This window comes from Centrocercus urophasianus, unplaced genomic scaffold (assembly GCF_019232065.1).
Source record: "Centrocercus urophasianus isolate 14NV4802_14NV808 unplaced genomic scaffold, USGS_Curo_1.0 seq_10, whole genome shotgun sequence".
NCBI classification, from domain to species: Eukaryota; Metazoa; Chordata; class Aves; order Galliformes; family Phasianidae; genus Centrocercus; species Centrocercus urophasianus.
The window spans coordinates 46,965,390-46,983,548 of record NW_024884142.1 but is presented as its reverse complement, the minus strand read 5'-3'; the positions used below and the strand labels follow the sequence as shown (position 1 = coordinate 46,983,548).

Here is an 18,159-nt window from a genome sequence, read left to right as displayed (position 1 = left end):
CAGAAACTTTTGACAAAGAATGTTTAGAAATCTAAGGATTTTTTTTCCCTAGAATTCTCTAAAGAACACTCAGAGCCTTAGTCATAATACTTCTCTTTCTCTTCTTTTTATCTTTTTATTCCAGTTTTCTCTATCATGACACAGAGGTTACCCAGAAAACTGCTTACTTTACTGCACAGCTTGCTGCAAACCAGAAAATCTACTCTGTGTTCTTAGGGAGGTGAGGTGAGAAGCTTTTGGTTAACTTCAGGTCATAATAGGATGAATGGGAATGGCCTTAGGTTGCATCAGGGGAAGTTCAGGTTGGGAATTAGGAAAAAATTCATCTCTGAAATAGAAGCATGGCATTGGAAGTGGCTGCTCAGGGAGGTGGTGGAATCCCTGGAGTTCAAGACAGGTGTGGATGTGGCTTTTGAGTTACTGGGCATGGTGGCGATGGGCAGATGGTTTGGACTGGGCGATCTTAGAGGTCTTTTCCAACTGTAATGATTCTGTGATTTTGTGACAACGCATAAAAATGATGAAGTTGTACAGGCAGCAGACACTGCGTTCTCGGCTTTGTAAATTCAGTGTGACTGTGTGGTGCAAATAATTTTCTTAACGAGCAAAACAAAAAAGACCAAAGTTAGGAGAGGCCTTGTCTACTTCACAGATTTTATACACCTGTTACTGCTATGTTTCTCTCAGCCTCGTCTTTCTTGTACACACATGCACCAAGCGCAGGCCTGAGCATTACCTCTCTGCCCAAAGCTTAACTCGCCTTTCCTATGCTGGGAGAAAGCTGGAACGGAAAGATTAACACAGGCAATCAAACAACCACCGACCGGACAAGGCCTGGCAGCGAACACCGAACCCCCCCCCAGCCCAGACGTGCAGCAGCCGTGGCGGCAGCGCAGGAGGGGCCGTAGCGGAGCACCCGTTCTGATGATCGACGGGCGCTTCAGCCAATGGCGGCGGGGTGAGGGGCGCGGGGCGGGGCCCGACTCGGGGGCGGGGCCGAGGGGTTGGAAGGAGGCGGGGCGCGGGGACGGGCGGGGCGCGGATTGGCCGGGAGGCGGGGCCGGCGGGGGTTTCTCCCGGGCTGGGCTGACGACTGCGGTTGGGAACTTGGATTTCGTACGTGAGCGGCGGGCGCGCGGCGGCCGTTTGGCCGACAGGTACCGGTGGGGAGCCGCTGTGGGTCGACGCCTTCAGCTGGCGGTGGGGAGCGGAGCCGGGGAGGGATGGAGACGGGGGGAACGCGGAGCGGTCGCGGCGCCGTGTGCGGGCTGTGGACGCGGCCGGGGGCCGCCGAGCCCCGGACCCGCCGGCGCTCTCTCCCCGCTCCTCCCGCCGCGGGACGCGGAGGCCGCGGGCGGGGCCGGGCCGGCTGCTCGCCTCGGGGGCAGCGCTGCCTGTTTCCTCTCTCCTCGCTTCGCTCTCGGCGCCGGGCGTCGGCTGGGAGGCGGGAGGTCGGGGGCTGTCAGAGCGGGGCCCGGCAGGGGTGGAGCGGGGACGGCAGGGGGCGGCAGCGGCTCCGAGGAAGCGTGTCCGGCGCGGTGGCTGCTGCCCGGGGCTCGCCGAGCCCCCCGGCCCCTGTGGCGGCCGCTCGGACGCCGTTAACGCTCTTTCGGAGATTGGTTTCGAATCTCCCTCGCGGCGCCGCCGCTGCCTCCGGCCTCCCTGCCGGGTCCTGGGAGCCCGTCCCACCGCCGGCGGCCGGCTGGGGCTGGCCGTGCTGCCCTCCCGGCCCAGGCTGCGAGGCGGGGAAGGGGATCGGGTGTCGTCCCCAGATGTGTCCTCATCTCCATTAGTTGAGCTTCCACCCAGCCAGGGCTGCACGTAATGCGGGCATCTGGTGTGGATATGAAAGGGTAGGTGTGTGTGACTAGAACGGGCTGAGGAGCCGGTGTTCTGCAAGTGACTGCTGAGACGTAAAGGAGGTCTGTAAAAGGAGGTGGTTTGAGATTTTGGTCATCTTAATGATTATGATTTTCAGAAAGAGCTTCTGAAATAAAACCGTTGGTTGGGAATAAGCGACAGCTCGCCAGTGAATAAACTGGTGTTGAGGTGCTTTGATAATAGGAATGGCTAGTAAACAGGGCGCTTAAGATGGCTTTGCTTCTTGTAAAGCTGCCCAAGACCCGTTCTTAATTAAAAACATATCACTTATAGCTCTTTCATTGACATGTAGTGCTTTACTTAGCTTTTCTGCCTCATTTTCTTGTCTGCTAGCATGTGCGCTACCAGAGCATTAGTAATGCTATATGCCCGTAGCTCTGCAGAACAGCCTTCAGGAAATTCTCACAGGCTTGTATATTTCTAGACCTGGAGAGTTTGAAATGATGTATTTCTGTAATAGGAAATACTCAAAAAGCCCAGCTGCATCCTTTGGCGCGAAGTTTTAAAGTTTTGAGTAGGAAATGAGCTCTGTCCTTAAACTCCAGAGCCAACCTGTTGCTGGGCAGACGCTCCTTTGTGCCATCCTGTGTTACATGAAAGGGTATTCTGCAGAAGTGTATTGCTTCAGCTGCTGCTCTCCTTCTTCCAACATTTCCATTTCTGCTTACTGTGCTGTTTTCTCTATGGTGAGAAGTTGAGCTGCTCTCTTGCATGAATTACAACTTTCTGCTGAGTTGAGTTCCCTTTGAGCTTAGAATAGGCCTTTCCTTCCTGGTTTTCGGAGGCTGTGGATCTCAGAACTTGTATTGACAGCTTGTACCCGTGGCAGAGGATTTTGCACTGTAATAATGCATCTTGTAATGATCTAGACAGGACTTGCAGAAGTACATATCCCATGTGTGCATTTTGAAGTCAGAAAAGAGGGAGAGTTTAGATTTAACATCTAGGGCTGCACAGCGTAGACTTACAAGTTTCATTTCTTCAGAAATATACTTTTTGTTCCACCTCTGATTTGGTAAGTCCTCAGCAATTGCAGTTAATCCATAAGAAATATAATTCTTATTATCACTTTTTTATTATGGCTTTAATTGTAGGAGCAAATAATGGTTTTTCTCTGAAACCAGTCTGACCTGTTGGTGTCTTACTGGGATCTCAGTGGCAATACTGTAGTCTTAAATCACTCTCATTTGGGGATGCAACCTGAAGAATAACTTCATTTATTAATATATAACTTCATAGTATTAATTACTACATTCAGTATGATTTGACTCATTTAGTGAGTATAGATATAGGTAAAAATGTCCATTTTTTTTAAAATGTGGCCTCTTCCTGAGTCATGTATTTAAGAATGAGGAGCATGGATCATAGGGAAGTGTTCTGGGCATGTTTTAAGACATTTAAAGGAGGTATTGCTATAAGTTCTTATTCAAATAATTTCAAACTAGTTTTATACGCAGCATATAAAATGTGCCAAGGTCATATCATTCTATTCTGAATTTGGTCCTTACAGGATTCCATTATATATATATATATATTTTTGAATTCTGCTTTTACTTTTGTCAATGAGATATTACTCTTAGAATATCATTTTTGTATATAATTGGGAATACTTTAAAGAATTGCAAGAACTAGGAAATGTGTCAATCTGTTCAACTACGAAAAGGGGAGGAAGTAGAGTAAAGAATGATAGGTCATAGAAACACAGACTATCCTGATTTGGAAGAGACTCACAGGGATCAACAAGTCCAATTCTGAGCTCCACTCAGCAATCAAATAGTGTTTCTAAGAGCTGTGTCCAAATACTCCATCGACTCTGACACCTGGGGCCGTGCCCAGCGCCCTGGGCAGCCTGTTCCATGCCTGCTGCCCTCTGCTGAAGAACCATTTCCTGACACCCAAACTAACCCCCCAACCCAACACAATGTCACAGCTTTCCTTTGGGCCCTGTCACTGTCAGCAGAGATAGATGATGTACCTGTAACATGGGCAAGCTTGGGTAATGTGGCTATGAAATGGTTCACTGACTAGAAAACAAATCTAATCAGTTTGTGCTGCTTAGCTGTAGTACACAATACCACCCTCATAATTGAAAGAATGTGAGATTATTACTCAGTTTAGTGTATCTTAGTTTATCACTTGTAGATTTCAGTAGGGTAAAAATGTTATCAAAGATTGTATTATATAGTGTATATGATGTTTTTAGATATTTTTAAAGTAAAATCAAGTGCTTTCTAGAAAAAGATGCACTAATTCAAATGGTAGTTTTGTTCTGGAGCTGATTATATGCTTTTGGGGGAGATGAAGAGGGAGAGGTGAGTTTTCTTCCCTATAGAAGGCAGAATGAACCCAAGAAAAGCAAAGCTGAAAAGTTGCTCATTGTATGCTAGACATAAGGAAAGATGTGGAAGTAGGAAAGGGGCCTGTGGGAGTGTGTGACTGTGTTATGGCCAGCATTGTACACGTAATCAAACTGCATTTCGATTATTTGAAATTGTGAGGGGTTAGTTCTTTCTCTGTAGAAAAAGTCTCTTTTTGACTGAAGGAGTTAAACTGCCATGCAGTTTTTGAAGAGACTTTAAAAATGAAACTGCAAGTTAAATTTGTGGTTGTCACCTCCTTAGTATTTGCAGGGTGTTGAAGTGCTTAAATGAAAAATATCTTTTTTTTTTTTTTTTTTTTTTTAAAACAAGTTAACTCTTATGTTTTTCCAAATCAGTTGGTTGGTGGGAAGATGATTACTCTGACTAGAAATTTAAGTCTGTATTCTGTTTTAGATCAAGAAGACATCAGGCTGTTATCCAGTTGTCATAGTTGGATCGCATTCTACAAGTCTTCAAGACTTCCAGTGGTGTTAAAGGTAACTTGTGACTTTTGTTGTCTTTATTTTTAATACCAGAAAATTATCTGAGTAAAAACATTCTGAATAACAGCAGTTCTGTGGGCTGTTTAAACTTCTTATGAACTTGTTTGCTTTTAATGTGTAAAACTTAAACTGTTGAATGTGGCAGTACTGTAATATTTCACAGAAAGCAGCATATTAACAGTACAGTGAGTATTTTTTCTTCTAGCAAATATTGATTTCTGAATTACAGTGTTTGTGTTATGAACTACTGTGTGAAAGTAACTCTGCTAGCAACTGATTTCCATATTAATGCTCACTATGTGTTTGAGTACGTTGTGAAGATTTACAGGATGTGTGAAAGTCATATCAACAGAACATAGATTACTAACTACAGAGTAGTCAAAAAATAGCCATTCTGTCCTGTGCTTTGTGTTTGTTTTGTTTTTTTTTTTTGTCCCCTAGTTTTTGGAGCAGTGCTGGGTCTGGATCTTATCAGAGCACATCACTTGATTGTAGGGAGCCTTTGAGGTTGTCTGAGAAGTTCAGGTGCCTACCCTCTGCTCTGCACATCAGTTTTCTTTGGGGGTCGATAACAGATGATACCTGGACTCAATTATATGAGATGCTATGAAGGCCTGACTTATTAAGTTGACCTCTTGAGTAAATACTGATTGACTGTCTCTTAATATTCTCCAAAGCAGATAGATGTTTGTTTTTTTTAATTTTGGTTTCTTAGTTCTCTTTTTAGTAGAGGTAAGATAATGCTGTTCATTAACAGTAGCCTGGCTCTTCAGAGATCTTGTAAAGGAGCATTGCAGGAGTATTTCAGTAAAACTAGAGACTGTCAGTGTCTGTGGGGTTGTGTGTTTTACTTGATATAATAGCTACAGTGGTGCTCATTCTTCTGTGTTTTTGTTTCTTCCCAGAATTTTATTTCTTTCTGAAGAATGCTGTGATATAACTTTAATTTACCTAATTGTTATGAAGCGACGTAGCCTGTGTGCTCTGTAAGGTCACTGTTAGACTTTGGTGTTGAGTAGTAAAGTAGGGTTAGCTAAGGACAGTTCAAAAGCAACTATGAATTGCCTTGCTGCTCTAGTTTTGAATCTTCCATTTTGCTTCTGACATTGTCACTGTGGTTTTCTGTTTGCAAAGCACTGTTTCTAGAGAAATGTTCTATAGGAGAAGACTTTCAGTTACCAGAAAATAAAAATAGTCTCTAAAAGAGGAGTTTGGATTCTCTGGGTGATCAATTTCAGCTAAATTACTTGCACTGATGACAAAGCAGAGTGTAACCAAATATTTGTTGTTGAAATTACCCTGTGATTAGTAGTGTAATACAGCTAAATGTAACACCAAATTTTACTGGAAATCATGGCTATGCCATGACTGTGGCTTGAGAAGTACAGGGTATAAATGTGGTATTCTTTTTAGTGGGCTGGATAAGAATTTGACTACAACATTTTAAAAACATAGTTTTTGTATTCTTAATAACATTCTTTAGTGCATATTTAAAATCTATGATGTGATCTCTTACCACAATGGAAAACTACAACAGCTTTTTCCAATTTGAAATGCTCTGTTATCCTGTCTATGGGATTTAAAATAGATATTCTTGCAAGCTTCTGAATTGGATAATTGGGGGACCTTTACTCTGACTCTTGACTCAGTACGTGTCCTACTTCTGAAAACGAAAACAACTAAGATCTGAGGATAAAAATAAGCACTTGTTTCACATTTGTTCAAAAGCTTATTACTTTCAGTTACTCACAAGAGCAAGCATTCACTAACAGAATATTTTAGAATATAGGAAGTTTTTCTCACAAGTACGAAAAACACAGCAAACTCATTTCAGAATGAAAATTTCAGTTTTAAGATCTGAAATGTCATGTTCAGTTTTCAAATAGTGTTTTCTACTTTTTAAACACTGCTTGGAAATTACCTATTTGCTTCCTTTGAGAAATGACTTTTCTGCCCTTTTATCCTCTGCTTAACTTCCTTTTGAAGCTTTACTTAATACTGTAATTGCTGCTATTCTGTTGTCTTTCAGTTAGAAATGGCAAAATATTAAGCCTGAGTATCATTTATCTTCTCTTAGAGGACTGGATACATTTTTTGTATGGTGTTTTGGGTCTTTTTCCTGGTCGTATGTTGCATTATTAGGCCATGAATCTGAAGCAAATCCCACTTCAGAAGAGGGAGCAGGGCTGAAACCACAAGGAATGTCCGCACAAGCTTTATGGTCAAGTTATGATTTGGTCTTAAGGCTGCTTTGTCCTCTTTATAGTCAATGCTGCTGTGTTGCAGCAGTCTTTGACAAGAGGTTAGCTACATAATGGTCCAAGGCAGCTGCTTGGGTCAAGCTTGAGGTTCCTACAAATCAATACTACTATTTCATCCACTCCTTTCCAAAAAAAAAAAAAACCAAAACCAACAAACAAAAAAAGCCAGAAACAAAACAGAAAGGCAAGTTGCAAGTGATTTTAGTATTAAACCTTTTGTGGACCTCTAATCTCTCATGCTGATTAACTTAAGATGTTGGAAGTTTAGACTTGCTTTCAGAGAATACTTTCTTCTTTGTGTTGGGGAGGATGTGTTTTATAGAATGCAGTTATCATTTGTGGAGGTGGTTAAGAGCTGTGCACTGACAGATCTTTCTTTTTCTCCTATCCTCTTCCCACAACCTCCCCTCTGCACCTAAGTATGCTGTTTGTGCAGTGTATGACAAGATCGTAACTCTTTCCAAATGTTGCCAAGCATTGTCGTATTTTTAATTTGAAAGGGGAAAACGTGTCAATCTTTATTTCATGATTCCATGCTGTAGAAAAGATAAAACATCTAGCCATGCTAAAAGATTACTTTTTTCAGTCATGGTTGAATTTAGTTGTCGTTCCAGAAAGAAAGAAGTTAAGTTTCTTGGAATAACTGCAGAATAATGACCTGCAACATCACAAGGTGGCTAGAGTTGGAAGGGACCTCAAGGATCATGAATCTCCAACCCCCCTGCCACAGGCAGGGCCACCATCCTCCCCATTTAATACTACACCAGGCTGCCCAGAGCCCCGTCCAATCTGGCCTTGAGCACCTGCCGGGACAGGGCATCCACAACCTCACTGGGCAGCCTGTTCCAGCACCTCACCACTCTCTCTGTAAAGAACTTCCCCTTGACATCCAGCCTAAATCTTCCCTCCCTCAACTTAAAACCATTTCCCCTTGTCCTGACCTGACATAGACTGAATGCTCCAGGGAAAACATGTTTCTACTGTAGTAGAAATGACACTACAGAGGTGAATTTGGAAGTACTTCAGTGTTGTGTTGAAAATGAGAAAACACTTGTGGGAAAAAAAGGTGCATTCTCTATTATTAAAAAAAAGAAAGAGAGCTCTGAAGAAGGGCTTATATAGTACCAGAAGGGATTTATTCTTGAAAATGTAATACAAATAGAAAATGAAATCTAACTATGAAACAGTGTAGTAGACCACAATGTTTTGACTTGGAGAGGGCATTAATGTGATGTATCAAGTTTTAAGAATTGATGTGTAACAGGTAACTTGATACTGCATCTTCTTGAATTGTAAGACCTGATTGGGCTAAGGCCAGAGCTTATTTAGCACTGCACATGCATACTTGTTTTAGCAAGTTAACTAAGAGATGTGTAACTGTGCATCCTACTTTCATCCTTTGACCACTGTAAGCTCAGTAATTCTGACAGAAATGTTCAGTCTCAGCTAGAGGCTGGGTATTAAACATCAGGCAAGTCTTTCTGAGGAAAAAGCTTATATACAAAGGATGATGCCAGACGCTGCTTTAGTTCTGGTCTCCATATGTATCGTGACTTTCCACTGCTTGTATTTTAGAATGCCTAACGAAGCTCTAGTGGAAAATAAATGTATATTAGCTGAAGTATATCTTGTGGTGCTGACTTGTGGAAATCTTAAGTGATTTGATTACTGAGACATTGTGAGACTTTGAGTATTGTGCTGAGAATGAAAAGTGTTTTCACTTATTGCCAGTGAATGTGTTTTTGTTTTTTGAAAGGCTATGTGAAAAACAAAACGTGCCTGATGTGTTGGCAGCAGAACCACTTTTTGTCAGCTTCTTTGCATCTTTCAGACCTCTTGTTCAGTTTTCTCTAGTTTTCAGGGTTTCTTTCCATTATCGAGCAATCCCTGCTATGAAGATAGCTGGTATGCTGTAGAATTCACCATCTGTTGCTGCTGTTTACAGCATGTCTTAGATAATAGGCAGGACGTAACTTATGCAGCATCAAAAATTAGGAATGGGACCAGGTGGAAGTAGATGTTTGCTGAACTACTTAGTCTCTGAGCCCTAATTATCTCACTTGAAACACCAATGTCTGTATAAACGGTTGAGTGAGTGAGAAGATTAATTTCCCTAGCAAAAGTTTACTTTAAGACTAATATGTTGTCCTTTAAGATATTAAGTTATTGAAATTGAAATCAATTTGCTTTCTTTTACTTCTGAAGCATCTTTGCTTGCAGAGGAAAATGCATGAATCCTTTCTGTTGAAAAGTTCACAAGGATGTTCTTGTTTGACTGCTTTTAAAAAGGAGTCAGGTTTTTGAGTTTGAGTTTCTTGAGTTTCTTGTTAAGTATTTGATGACTCCATTTATGTAGTTATCTTAAAGATACTTTTCTGTAAGTGTTAGTTTTCAAATTCTAAATGGGTTTTTATTTGTACAGCTCCCAAGGTTAACAGCAGCAGAGGATGCTGGCCAAAAGGATCAGTATATAAGCTGATTTTTTTCTGTGCAGGACACTTAAAAAAAGGTGTATTCTGACCTTTGGTTATGTCAAGAAGGTAAAAGCATGGGCACTTGTGAAAGAATGCTCCTTTCCTCTGGTGATTTTCACTTTTTTTCTTGACTGAAGCTTTGTTTCAGGTAACTCTGTCAATGTGACTGTAGATGTCTTTTGTAAAAAAAAAGGACTCTGTCACTCTGATTGCAATTCAAATTTAAGAAACTTAACATTTACATTCTCTGAAATCCCATTCAATACAACTTTTTTTCTTTGTTTGAATCCAAACAAACAAAAACCACTTAGCTTCATTTAGAGCTACAGTGAAGTGAGGACAAGCTGTTCCTGCCTACTGGTTTTCTAGCAGGCAGTATTCTTGAGATTGACTTTTTGAAACTTTGTGAGAGATATCCGGACTCAGGGTTTCAAGAAGTTTGTGTTTCGGGAACATCTGTAGTGGAAAACAAATGTCATCAAGACGTAGGGTGGACAAACTACCTGGAGTTCAGAGTGAATAGGAACTTAAGGAAAATTGTCTGATTGACGTACTGTAAATGTACTGTTTGCTTATTTCATGGGTCACCACTGGAAGAGATGGCTAATATGTATATATAAGAATTGTTTAATGTGAAGCTGGTTTTGATTTAAAAACTTGTTATAGAAGATACAGGAAGCTGTATGCATATTCATATTGGAGGTCAGTTCCCCGTTCTGACCATGTTCTTTATATCGAGCTGTGCTTTTGAGCTAGCACTTCAGGGTTGAAGGAACAATATTTTGATAGATGATAAAAAATTAGAGCTGGACTGAAGTTGCTTGAGTGTTAGGATTTGTACGATTCCAACTTTTATAACAGGGGAAATACTTTGTTTTATTTATCAGAAACTAGTGCTAGAGAGTGGGACAGCACTGTGTGGGCAGTGCATTAGCCTGCTGTCAGATGGCTCTTCAGTTCTTGAAAGTAACTCATCCTGTTTTGAGGAGGAGGGCTTCTATATATTTAGGCATTTATGCAAGGGTGTTTCATGATATTACTCTTCAAGTTGTCAGATTTTGTTACACAGATACAGGAATTCCTAATTTCATGCATTTGATTTTTTTTTTTGTTGTTTGTTTTTTTCCTAGATGTGTTCAGTTAAAAGTTGTTCTCTGATAGTCGAAGAACGTAACTGGTACTTGAATAATTGTGTGGAAATTCTTTTCTTTAGGTTTCTTGGTGTTCTGGTGTTTTGAAGTTTGCCACACAAACAGAACAGTGTTTACTTGATTTTCTTCTGCAAACTGGAAGCTGCTTTTGCAGCATGTGTTTTGCTGGGCTTTTTTTGTAAAACGTAGGAGAAACAACCATTAAATAACTTTGCCTGTCAAAACAAAGCTTCATAAGTACTTAATACTCTTATTAAAACAGCAAGATGCTGCTGTAATGGAAATTCTGCATGTATCGTTTTTTCTAGTTGTTTGTTTGCTGTTGCTTGAGTAATGAGTCTTCTATTTTGTGTAAGACCAACTATATTTTGCCATGTTTTTTTTTTTTTTTTTTTTTTAAGGCATGAAGTTGTAGTTATTTCTACTTCTCAGTAGAATAAAATCAAATTGCAGCCTTTTTTGTTTAAGCGTATTTTTGCTGTGTGCTATCAGTCTCAAATGATGGATGAATTGTTTTGGCACAGAGGAAGTAGCCTTCTGTAGAAATGAGTTGGACCTGGAGTTGCTTGAGATGCTCCTGACTAGAATTCATTGCTCCTTACGTCTGACGTAATGTGTAGAGTTGTCTCTTCTGCAGTTTTAATCACTGTTTGTCTTGCGTATGAAAACACTGAAACAGCAAATTTGCCTGCTAACTGAATTGTAATTTTTTATCAATGCTGATTTTTAGCTTCGAGTAGTGATACGAGCCATCCGTGGATGGTTCAAGTACTGTGGTCTTGCTATTGGGTGACCTTGAAAATAAGAATAAAGCCTTAAAAATAGAAGGCTGAATATCTGTAGTGTATATGGAGGTTATGCAGGAGGTCTTTAAGTAACTGGCCTTTCATTTGCAGCAATTAGGTGTGTTGTTTCGAGTTGAATTTCTTTTCCTGCCCTTTTACTTCAGCTTAACCTGCAAAGGACTGGTTCTCTGTGTTTTCTCTTCATCCTTTCAGCTCCCAGCCTTTCATAACCCTCTTCTCCCCACTTCATTTTCCTTTGTTCGCTAGTCTTTCTTGTTGTTGTTTTTTTTTTTTTTTTTCATCCCTAGTGTTAACTCTGAAGTAAACATTACTACTGTTTGCTAAGTCCAAAGCAGCTGAAGAACTCAAGACAACTTTTTATCTTCTAGTTGTAGCTAAAGAAACACTTGTAATGAATTGAGTGGTCTGATGGTTATACACTGCAAAGGTTTGTGTAACTTTATGTCTCTGCTGTGAGCAGTAGTAGTTACCCGATTCACAGTTGCGATTTTCAAATGCTACACCACTCATGAATGAAAAACTGCTTGTTGCTTTACCTGAAGGTGATAACTTTCAGGTCTGAAAGTGTAGCAGCCAGCTCTGAATTCTTTTGTTTTGAAATAGGCAACATAATATTGCTGCAAATGAGGTGAGATAATCTGAAGTAGGTCTTTCATCAACAAGATGACAATTAAGATTCTTCTTTTGCAACACCAAGTGAAGATGAATGTGCTCTGGTCCAACACTTCTGATGTTTTGAAAACAGTCGTTCCCTTTACCTTACAAGAAGAAAGGAAGGCACCTTGTATGAGGTATGTTCTCCTTGCAGTTTACTGACCTGTCTCTTTGCTTGGAAAGCACTGCCATAGGCTATGCGTACTTCTCAAGAGTAAGCAGTTGTTCACATGACAAAACTGTTTGCCATGCCAATACCCTGAAGGGCTGGCAATTCTGCAAAGGGCTATAATATTCTGAAAGAGGTTTCTCAGCAGCTCAGTGCTTTTCAACCAAGAGAGCATATGTTCTATATTTAGTTCACTAGTTTAATATACTGATTGGGTTGTAATTACTTGTTTGAATCAGTTGTATGCTCTGTTGATTTGATATGATTTTTCTAAATGCACTTGCAAGCTTTTGTGTGGAAGTCTGATCCTCAAAACTTGTCTATGTAACGTGCTGCTGCAGGGGGATCAGTGATAGCATAGACTTCCACTAGCTTTCTATTTCTGACTGCCCTCTACCCTCCAGTCACATTTCCTGAGTAGATGCTGCTAGATCAGTTAGGAAACATCCTTGCTCGCTGTTGCTACTGATTTAGAGAATGCACAAGAGCTGCTTCAAAAGGCGACTTGGTGGTGTGGCAGTGGAGGTTGAACCTTCCCACCGTTACTCCATTAAATGTTGTTGCTGTGTGACAGATAGCAGCAGAGGGGCAGATGTGGAAGTGCATGTGAAACAAAGGTGTGTCATTGAGTCTCTCCATGTGGAAAAAACAGTAGCAGTTGACATTCACTGATGCTTGCTGAATGCTGATGGAAACTAAAGAGTGCATGTGAGCACGGTGTGGTGGCGGGTGGTGCATTTCAACACCATTGGGTCACCTCTGCTGGTACAGATTTTTACAAGCGTAGCATGCAGGCTCTTTTTCATTGCTGGTAAAAGTGCATAACTGATGGTGACTATGGTGAAAGCTAATGTTTTATAGCTGAGAACTTGTTTATCAAATAATGTTACTGTGCTCTTTATCTCTTGTAGTTTGCATAGAAATAAATAAGAGGCATAATATTTGGAGCAACCTATGTATAAGAAAAAAAGATTACTAACGAGCAGAACTAATCTTTCTTATTGTACCCTTATACTGTTTGACTTCTCAATTTAAGGAAGTTGTCTCATCATAGTGGTTTAGTGACTTGATAAAATCTTCTCAGCAGTTCATGTGTGAGAATGTTTGAAATACAGCAGTTGACAGGCAGGTAGAAGGTAATATTCTGGGGAGGAATTTCTTGCTGTGAAAACTGATATATTTTTTTTCCCCACATAAATGCAGAGACTGATGCATTAAAAGATTTTTTTTTGATGCTCTTCTCTGGTGTTATGACTATTTTATCTTTTTTTTCCATAGCTTATGTAAGCATTAGAGTAGTGTGTCGTTAAATATGAGGCATCTCCTGACCTTTCGGAAAAGGTTGAGATGCCATTATGAGTGTCCTAAATCAGATCTGCTGAGTTCTTGTAATAGGATGCCAAAGACTTTACTTTTTCTCTCTTCCTTGTAGAAAGTCAGGAGAATTTTGTTTGAAGCTCTTTTGTTTTCTTCTAAGGCAAGAAACTGAATTAAGCAACTAAAGACCTAGATAGGCTTCAAATGGACTTTTCTGAAGTGCTTTATAGTAGAAATCTCTAACATAGCCTACTGAACTTTATATGTTCAAGATAAAAATATTTAGAAGTTGGTATAGTCAGTCCCCTGGGCAGGGCTGAAGTGTTCACACTGTCTGCATGTGAACATACACATATGCCTAAACTATTGTTGCAGATTTTTAAACGGTCTGTTTGTGCTCAGATTAGAAGTTGATGGGCTGCCCAGCTGTGGGTAAAGGTCACCCTTTGATTCAGAATATGACACTTTATTGTTTCCATACACAGTGGTTATGATCTCTACTTCTGATCTCTGTGACACCATGCCCAATAAAGTGAACTGCAACAAATTCTCTTGCCCTCGTGTTGGGTAGGATAGAAATTATGCCATGGGTTATTTGTAGTCCGAGGAATTGCTGCCAAAATACCAGTGTGACCATCTGAAGTTGTCTCAGCTGCGGCAGCCGAGGTACACAGATAATCAGTATGAATTGATTCAGCCCATGTATTTGCAAAAACATCACCAATGTCTACCTAAATTATCAAGCTAGCATCTCAAGATTGTAATTTTTTACATATCTTTTTGTGTTATCAGTTCAACACCTGCAGCAATCAGGACTTTACAGCCTTCCATTCTTGGTCCTATATTCCCTTGTCTGTATACTTGAATTAGAAAGATTCTTGAGTTAAATGCACAGAACGGCATTTGTGCACTTTGTATTTTGAGTGTAACAGTGGTGGGATGAGGAGGAGAGCCAGAAGGCAAAACTCATGATGAGTCATTCAAGCTGAATAACTGGATTTAGAGGTCCTGTCTCTCTAATATCAGCTGAAATTGACTTACGTAGTTAGGTTTGTTTCTGCAAACTTCAACAGTTTTCAAATAAACTTCATAATGTGATAAAAGCAGAATCTGATGGTTGGGGTATCATGGTCTCAGTTTGCTTTGGTTATTAGCTGTTTTGAGGTATAGATTCTGATTTTATTTTTGTAGTAGATTTGGCATTTGTCTTAGGAGAACATAAGAGCATTCATTATTAACTTCACGTATTCTTTTCTTGCTTTCCTTAGAGAACCAGATTAGTCATTTTCATCTGTGCCAGGAATTATAGAATCATTGGAGTTGGAAGAGACTTCTGGAGATTTTTCAGCCCAACGTTTCTTCCAATTCCTGTGATCCCTAAAGTGGGGTCAGAGACGCTTGTCCTCTCAGATTTAACACTTCTGAGGAAAAAGGCTGTGCAACTTTTCTTGGCATCCTGTTCTCAGTCTGTGATGACTGTCAAATTTTAGGGGGGAAATGCCCATTGTCTCTTTTTTTTTCTTTTTTTTTTTTTCTTTTTTTTTCCCCACTAGGTATCACTGAACAGATCCTGGCTCTGTTTTCTCTACTAACCATGTCAAATAGTAATGCATTCTAATAACATTCTCTGCTCTGAGCCTTCTCATTCCCAGGCTAAACAATTCCAGCTTTTTCAGCCTTTCTTGATGTCAGGTGCTTTAGGTGCAACTATCTTTGCTGGGCTTGCTCCAGTAGCTCTACATCTCTTCTGTACGAAGAGCAATAAAGCTGAATGGACCTGCAAGTTATGTGCTCATAGACATGAGCCAGAACATAATGGCACAGAGTAATAATGGTAAAGAGACTCCAGAGGTGTCTGTTAAGAATAGGAGAGGATCCAACAATTTGGTTTAATGCTCTGCCATGTATGGTCTGTGTACATTTTGCCAATGATTACCTTGGCACTCCTTATAAGAACATAAGAGTTTATATTTGGTTCTAAAGTCCAGCTTGCAGGTTTTGTATAAGATTTTGCAGATGGTAGTAATAGGGTAGGGAAAGATTAGTCAGAAGAGAACCAGTGCAGAAAATGGGGTTTGCTTTTGTATGTGTGTACAAAGTTTACCTAGCTCACAACTTGCAAATCAATGGTTAAAAGAACTTACACAACTTAGCTGTTAAAGCCAAAGCAAAGGCAATATTTCTTCTATTTTGTTTTACTTTGATTGTTATTGGTACAGATCTGTCTTGAGCAGATGTCAGGTGGAGTTTAAACTCTGTGTGTGAGGCACTGTAGTTAAACTTGTGGCAGTTATAGACTGGGAGATGTTAATTTTTCCAGTTTCAGCTGAGGTTTCTGAATTACTTTACCACTTTTCCCCTTCAGTGAAATGGTTTATCCATTTGTCTGCTTTATCTTCCTCCAAGAATGGTTATGCTTTTATTAAAGCTGAGTATTGTAGACCTCATTTTGCTATCAGGCAAATATTGTTGCAATATGAACTTTGTGCATTGTTGACTTCTGTAAGCTTCTAAGTTTACTCAACAGAATATATCTTGTTTAGCAACTGAAATTTGTGACAGCTTGTCATGACTAAGAAGTCTTGTTTCCTCCTTTTTCTCCCTAATAGGAGAAGGTGTTAGCACTAAAAGGATGTTGCAAGATAGGGAAAATGCAGTCGTGATTATTGCCTTAGTAACACTTAAGCTGTGCATGTTTCAGTATGTGGACAAGTCTTCTGTCAGACCTAGATATCAATTGTTTTTCTTCTGTAGAAGCCAGTTAATTATTTTGAGAGGATTTTCAAGTCTAAGTTTTGACATGGCTATTGATATCCCTTTCATAGTTGTTCTTCAGTAAGATTTCTGAATTTATCATTACTTACCTTTGGGATTTCCTCAGATGTAGTTTATTTAGAATGTGAATGTTGCTCATAAGACATTAGATATTTTTCTAGAACACTGCCATGGCATAGTAATGAAGCAAAGTAAGTGCCTCAGGGCTATCCTATAATGCTGCATACTGTTTGGTTCCTAGAGCCACATGTTCTGCTTAGTATCTGTGTTATCTTTTCAAGCATTAGAAGAAATTCACCATCCTGCATGTATCCAGTTATTTAGTTAAACTTTCTCTTAACAGAGATTTTATAGTAAACCAAGTGCATGCTGTGACTCAAGTACGAAACTCAGTCCTTCACAGGTATTTCTTTTCTCTTCTAGATGAAGAGAGGGCCTACTAATAGATCACAAAGCAGAGTGAACCAGGCGACAGCTGAGGCTGTATTCACCAAATAAACTTAGCTGTCAAATGTTTTTGGGAGTGTTTCATGAACAGTGGGAGACAGAGGCTCTTTAGGAACCAAGGCCTGGTGGTGGTCATCTGAATTGGTAAGAAAATATGGAATATGATTGATCAAATGAAACTGAGTGTTCCATGCAGAGAACTGACTGAGCTTCTTTTAAGTGTGGAAGTGGTGCTATTTCTTCTTCTCTGCCTGTAAGTGTGTGGGAAAGAAGACTGTTTCTAAGCAAAGGGAAGAGGAAACTGTCCCATATTTATTAAGCTGGTTTCCTATCAGGAAGTATGCATTGAGATTATATGTTTGGCAAGCAGGAGTACATATTTTGGCACATACTTCTCACTCTGTAACTTTAACAGCTTGCCAACATTGCAGGCAACATTAGCAGCAGCCTGTGTCCCAGACAGTTTGGATTATAAATCCCAGTGTCTGCCTGCAGTCAGGGAGAAGGTTCTGTGGGGTTGGATAATACTTGGTGTCCTTGGTTCTTTTTCTGTTTCTAGTGCACAGGAGAGAGGGTGAGGAACAGTTGGAGGAGTGAAGGAAATGGTTACAGTGATAATAAACCTCTCTGTATCCTAGTTGAATATCCTATGAACATTTACCTAAATTTGAGCATGTTCCAAGCCAGTTGCAATGGAACCAGTCATCTGCAATCAAATTGTATCTGAAAGCTACTCTTTAAACCATTGTTTGAGTGCGCCAGCCTCCAGAAGTACAAATGACATTGCCCACACAAGCATTCCAGAAATTTTGTATGCTGTCTATTCTTGCTTATCAAATGCAAAATTTATCCCTATTTTTTCCACAAAAATACTAATCATATGCCTAAAACTTCTATAGAGCCAAACATCATGCCATGAACTTCAGATTTCAATTTTAAGGTGCGTATTTATAACTCATTTGACAAGAACAGGGATGAAAATGCAGTTAAGCGTAGGAATGTTTTTTGTTTTGACTTTGTGTGATAGTGATGAATGTGCTATTAAAGTAGGTGAGATATTTTAAAGAAAATAAAACTTCTGAAGTTTAAAGAAAAGAATCATAGAATTATTGAATGCCTTGGGTTGGGAGAAACTTTAAAGCTCACCCAGTTCCAACACCCTGCTGCGGGCAGGGTTGTCACCTGCCGGATCAGGCTGCCCAACCTTTATCCAGCCTGGCCTTGAACACCTCCAAGGATGAGGTAACCACAGCTTCTCTGGGCAACCTGTGCAAGCAGGTGAAAAGAACTGATAGAACTGCATGGAAAAGATTCAGAGGGAAGGACTGGATTCCAGTATCCTTTTGGTTTTTAGGAGAGTT

General features: G+C 40.2%; 1 protein-coding gene across 13 annotated transcripts in view; it reads left to right on the top strand.

Annotated features, from left to right (window-relative positions):
* Window positions 1–1,069: 1,069 nt before the first annotated feature.
* EPB41L2 (erythrocyte membrane protein band 4.1 like 2) overlaps window positions 1,070–18,159 on the top strand; it is a 101,467-nt gene continuing 84,377 nt past the window's right edge. For 12 of the 13 annotated variants that reach the window (XM_042815239.1, XM_042815208.1, XM_042815232.1 and 9 more), the window contains exons 1-2: window positions 1,070–1,157; window positions 4,656–4,738. The gene's annotated coding sequence lies outside the window, so the exon portion shown is untranslated. Of the gene's footprint in view, window positions 1,158–4,655; window positions 4,739–16,774; window positions 16,943–18,159 lie in introns of all 13 variants that reach the window. The other variant, XM_042815151.1, reaches the window with a different exon arrangement.